Below are 5,940 nucleotides of genomic sequence, written 5' to 3'. Positions count from 1 at the left end.
AAACTAGTATAGCTTCTAGAAACCAATGACCAACTTCTGAAATATTCAGCATCCTGTTTTATTATCATACTCTCTTAGCTACATTTTAGTTGGTGACTTGATATACCTTTTTTTCCCTTCAGGATGTCAGGATTGTAGAAGCCTGAGTGTTACATGAAGTAAAGGTACCAATGTATTCTGTTTTAGTTTGCTATAGCTGCCATAACAAAATACAACAGATGGAGTGAATTAAAAACAAAACTTTATTTTCTCACAGTCTGAAGGGTGGCAGTCCAAGATCAGATCAGCAGGTTTAGTTTCTCCTGAGGTCTTTCTCTTTGGCTTGCAGATAGCTGCCCTCTTGCTGTGGCATCACATGTCCTTTTCTCTGTGCATGCCCTTCCCTTGTGTCTCTGTATGTTCTCATCTCTACTTTTTTTAAGGACACCAGTCAAACTGAATCAGGGCCCACCCTAACAGCCTCATTTTTACTTAATTACATCTTTAAAGGCTCTATCAAAATATAAACACATTCTAAGGTAATGGGGGTTAGAGGTTGAACATATGAATTTTGGGGGTACCTGTAGGCATACCTCATTTATTGTGCTTTGCTTTATTGTGTTCTATAGTGTGTGTGTGTGTGTGTGTGTGTGTGTGTGTGTGTGAATTTTTTAAAAACAAATTGAAAGTTTGTGGTGACCCTGTGCTGAGCAGATCTGTTGGCACTGTTTTTTTTTTTTAACAGCATGGCACTTTGTATCTCTGTGTCAAATTTTGGTAATTGTAATATTTAGAAGTTTTCATTAAAAAGTTTAAAAATTTTTAATTGTTATGGGCACATATTATGTGTATATTTCTTTTTCATTATTATTATATCTGTTATGGTGACCTGCGACAAGTGGTCTTTGATGTTACCATTGTATCTGTTTTGGAGTGCCACCAACTGCACACATAGAAGACAGTGAATTTTATCTATAAATGTGTGTATTCTGACTGCTCCATCAACTGACTGATCCCCCATCTCTCTTTCTTTTCTTGGGCCTGCTTATCCTCTGAGACACAACAGTATTGAAATTAGGCCAATTAATAACCCTGCAGTGGTCTCTAAGTGTTCAAGTGAAAGGAAGAGTCACATATCTCTCACTTTCAATCAAAAGCTAGAAATGATTAAACATAGTGAGGAAAACATGTCAAAAGGCGAGAGGCTGAAAATGAGGCCTCTTGTGCCAGTTGGCAGAGTTGTGAATGCAAATGAAAAGTTCCTGGAGGAAATTAAAAGTGCTACTCCAGTGAACACATGAATAATAAGGAAGTGAAACAGCTTTGTTGCTGATATAGAGAAAGTTCTATTGGTTTGAATAGATGATCAAATCAGCCACAATATTCCCTTTTGCCATAGCCTAATTGTAAGGCCCTAACTTACTTAATACTGTGAAGGCCAAGAGAAGTAAGAAAACTTCGTAAGAAAAGTTTGGGCCATAGTGTGCAGGTGGCTGTCCCTACCTGCTTCTTGCTGAGCCTGCCTCAGAACCCCTGTCCACTGCTTCATGATTTTCTGCCGTCTGTTGGCAAAAATGGCAAATAATGATGCTGTTCTGAAGAGGCTAGAGCAGAAGGGTACAGAGGTGGATCAAATCATTGAATATCTTAAGCAGAAAGTTGCGCTACTTAAGGAGAAAGTCATTTTGCAGGCAAATTTGAGGGAAGAGAAGAATCTTTGAATAGAAAATGCCAAACTGAAGGAAGACATTGAATTGAAACAAGAGCTAATTCAGGCAGAAATTCAAAACAGAATGAAGCAAATACCATTTCCATCTGGTACTCCACTGCATGCTAATTATATGGTTTCTGAAAATGTGATACAATCTACACCAATAACAACCATATCTTCTGGTATCAAAGAAGAGATAAAATGATGTGCAGGAGAAGAAAAGAAAGCAAAAGAGATAATTGAAAGGAGAGAAGGAGAAGAAACAACAATCAATAGCAGGAAGCACCAGCTCTAAGCCATATAGATCTTTGAACTGGTGGCATCATAACTGTCAGAAAACACCCAAATGCAGATTCTTTGTATGTAGAAGACATAGTGGCTGGGGAAATAGTCTCATCAAGAATAGTTGTCAGTGGTCTGGAGAATCATGTTCTTGAACAGATGCAAAATCAGATAGTGATTTTACTTTGTAACCTGAAACATGCAAAGATGAGGGGAGTATTATCTCAAACAATGGTCATGTGTGCTTGTTCACCAGAGAAAATTGAAATTTTCGCCCCTCCTAATGGAGACAGGATTACTTTTGATGCTTTCCCTGGAGAGCCCAACAAGGAACTGAATCCTAAGAAGATTTGGGAGCAGATCCCATCCCATCTTTATACTATGATGAGTGTGTGGCTACATACAAAGCAGCTTCCTTTAAGTTGAAAGGGAAGGAAGTTTGTAGGGCTCAAACCATGAACAACAGTGGAATAAAATAAAACAAAATACTTTCATTATTGAAATACATTGGCGGAACCCTTATAAAAAGGAATATATTTGCCACTTGTACCAAAAAAAAAAAAAAAAAAAGGAAGGTTTGAGGCTACTAGATTATGAGGTTTAAGAAAAGAAGCTATGTCCGTAACACAAAAGTGCCAGGTGAAGCTGCAAGTGCTGATGTAGAAGCTGAAGTAAGTTATCCAGAAGACTTAGCTAAGATAATTGAGGAAGGTGTCTACAATAAACAACAGATTTTCAGTGTACATGAAATAGCCTTCTACTAGAAGATGATATCATTTAAGACTTTCATAGCTAGAGAGAAGTCAGTGCTTGGCTCAAAGTGTCAAAGGACAGGGTGACACTCATGGTAGGGGCTAATGCAGCTGGTGACTTTAAGTTGAAGCCAGTAGTCATTCACCATTTACAAAATCCTAGGGCCCTTAATATTGATGCTGAATCTACTTTGCCTGTGTTCTATGAGGAGAATCACAAAGCCTGGATGACAGCATATCAGTTTGTGGCATGGCTTACTGAATACTTTAAGCCCACTCTTGAGATCTACTGCTCAGAGAAAAAGATTCCTTTCAAAATATTACTCCTCATTGACAATGCACCTAGTTAACCAGCAGTTCTGATGGAGATGTACAAAGAGCAGTCATGTTAATACAACATCTATACTGCAGCACATGCACCAAGAAGAAATTTCAACTTTTAAGTTTTATTATCTAAGAAATGTATTTTATAAGGCTATAACTGCCATAGATAGTGATTCATTTGATGAATCTGGACAAAGCAATTGAAAAGCTTCTAGAGAAAGGAGTCACCATGCTAGATGCCATTAATAATATTTGTAATTCATCGAAGTAGGTCACAATATTAACATGAACAGAAATTTGGAGTAAGTTAATTCCAACCCTCGTGGTTAACCTTGAGGTCCATCCAAGTTCAAGACTTCTGTGGAGGAAGTCATAGTAGATATCATGGAAATAGCAACAGTATTAGAATTAGAAGTGTAAGTCTGAAGATGGACAGAATTATTTCAATCTTGCGATAAAACTTGAACAGATAAGTTGCTTCTTATGGATGAGTAAAGAAAGTAGTTTCTTGAGATAGAATCTAGTCCTGGTGAGGATGCTGTGAATATTCTTGAAATGACAACACAGGATTTGGAATATTACATAAACTTAGTTGACAAAGCAGAGCAGGGTTTGAGAGGATTGACTGCAAATTTGAAATGAGTTCTACTCTGAGTAAAATAATACTATTAAATAGCATGGCATATTATAGAGAAATCTTTCATGAAAAGAAGTAAATTGATGTTTTAAATTTTCATTTTCTTACTTAAGAGATTACCATAGCAAACTCAGGCTTCAGCAACCACTGCCCTGATTGGCAGCAGCCACCAATATCAAGCCAAGACCCTCCACCAGCAAAAAAATTATGACTTGCGGAGGACTCGGATGATTGTTAGTATGTTTTGGCAATAAAGTATTTTTTAAATTAAGGTATGTGCATTGTGTTTTTAGACATAACATCATTACACACTTAATTGACTACAGTTTAGTGTAAACATAATTTTATATGCACTGGGAAACCAAAAAATTTGCATGACTTGCTTTATTGCAATATTCGTTTTATAAAAGTGGTCTGGAACTGAACCTGCAGTATATTTGAGGTATGCCTGTAATTCTGTGTCCATAAGATATATCAAACTGAGAAAGACAATGTCATTGTGTCTATAAGAGTCTTACCATGGGGACACAGTTAAAGTGAGTCACCCAAATCTACCAAGAGTTAGATTTTCTTACATTTTTATAAATGGTGCTAAGTAGCAGAGGAGAAAATTGATTAAAAATATGTGTGGCAAGAATACTAGGAAGAATGTTTGACATTTTTTGTTCTTAAACCAAGAAAACATCTGCTGTCAGCATAGGAAAATTTATTATAGCAGCATATTCCCATTATTTGAATGGACTGAAGTGAAATAGCACTATATTAGCAGTTCTTAATTAACCCATAAGCAGGGCTTGTTAATCAGTATTTTTGGGAACAGAAGGCTTCACATTCAGGTTTTTTTGGTGTGAAATAGAAGATACTCCTTTCAAATAAGAACAAATTGGGATAAATTTGCCATTTTTTAAAGATAAATTATGAACATTTTAGATTAGTAGAATCATCCTAATGATGAATTTTATTTCAAGGACGGATTTTGTTTAAATTTTATCTTCAAGATCTGTGAATATAGAAACTTTGAAATAATTGTGGGTTGTTTTTTTTTTTTTAAGACAGGGTCTTGCTCTGTTGTCCAAACTGGGGTTAAGTGACTCAATCATAGCTCACTGCAGCCTTAAAGTTTTGGGTTCAAGTGTTCTTCCTGCCTCTGCCTCCTGCCTCCTGAATAGCTGGGACTACAGGCGTGTACCACCACCCCTGGCTAATTTAAATTTTTTTTTTTTTTTAGTAGAGACAGGTTGCCTGGGCTATGTTTCCCAGGTTATGGCAGTTTTTTAAAGTGTTTTCATATTGGATAATGACTTCTTTAAAATGTATACTATTTACTTGAGTAGGGGATAAAGAGTTGTTTTCTGAAGTTTTGCTTGAGAAAACAACTGTTTTGCATTTAAAATCTAAGTGGAAACATTTCAAATGAAATATTTTTTCATTTCTCTTATTTAAAACAAACATAGTTTATAGCCTTTATATATTAACAGTCAATCAAGTGGCAGAACCATCTACATTTATCCAAAGTAAGCTAGATTAGTTTGTATTTTCATGTAAGTCAAATAGGCATTTGCTTATGAGACATCATTTAAATGCAGCTTTGCGAGATGTGATACAATTGTCTGCAACATTTCTTTCTCTCAAGCTAATTTGGATGAAATAACACCAGAAGATGTCAATTTAAATGTTCCACTTGAAATCCAGTTAGTTTTTGATTATTCACACTAATGGAAGGAGAGCACAGGCATGCAGACTCCCAAGAGACCTTTAATCCAAAAATTACTTTTTAGTATTTGAAGATATTTGGGTACTACATTTGGATAATGGTGTGCTTCATGTCCTTTGACTTTTTAAATTGAAAAAAAATTTTTAGAGACAGGATCTCACTCTGCCACCCAGGCTGGAATATAATGGCACCATATAGCTCACTGCAGCCTCGAACTCTAGGGCTTAAGAGATTCTCCCACCTCAGTCTCCAGAGTAGCTCGGACTACAGGTGTGTGCCACCATGCCTGGTTAATTAAAAAGTTTTGTTTTGTTGAGACAGCGTCCTGCTCTGTTGTCTAGGTTGGTCTTGAACTACTGGGCTCCAGCGAGCTTCCTGCCTTGGCCTCCCAAAGCCCTGGGAATACAGGCATGAGCCACCATGCCTTGCCCCTTTGACCTTATTGACACCCTTTGAATTTTAAGTAAGTACTGAAATATATTTAGCTGCAATATATATAAGAGACTTTATATTTCTTTCTTAAGATCTTTGGATTTCCTTA

General features: G+C 36.5%; 1 pseudogene; it reads left to right on the top strand.

The window, feature by feature from the left end:
• The first annotated feature begins 686 nt into the window (after window positions 1-686).
• Window positions 687-4,712, top strand: LOC108282620 (annotated as a pseudogene).
• The last annotated feature ends 1,228 nt before the right edge of the window (window positions 4,713-5,940 follow it).

The sequence above is a fragment of the Cebus imitator genome, unplaced genomic scaffold (assembly GCF_001604975.1).
Source record: "Cebus imitator isolate Cc_AM_T3 unplaced genomic scaffold, Cebus_imitator-1.0 Scaffold246, whole genome shotgun sequence".
Lineage (NCBI taxonomy): Eukaryota > Metazoa > Chordata > Mammalia > Primates > Cebidae > Cebus > Cebus imitator.
Note: the sequence above shows the minus strand (reverse complement) of the source record. Positions and strands in the feature narration are given on the sequence as shown.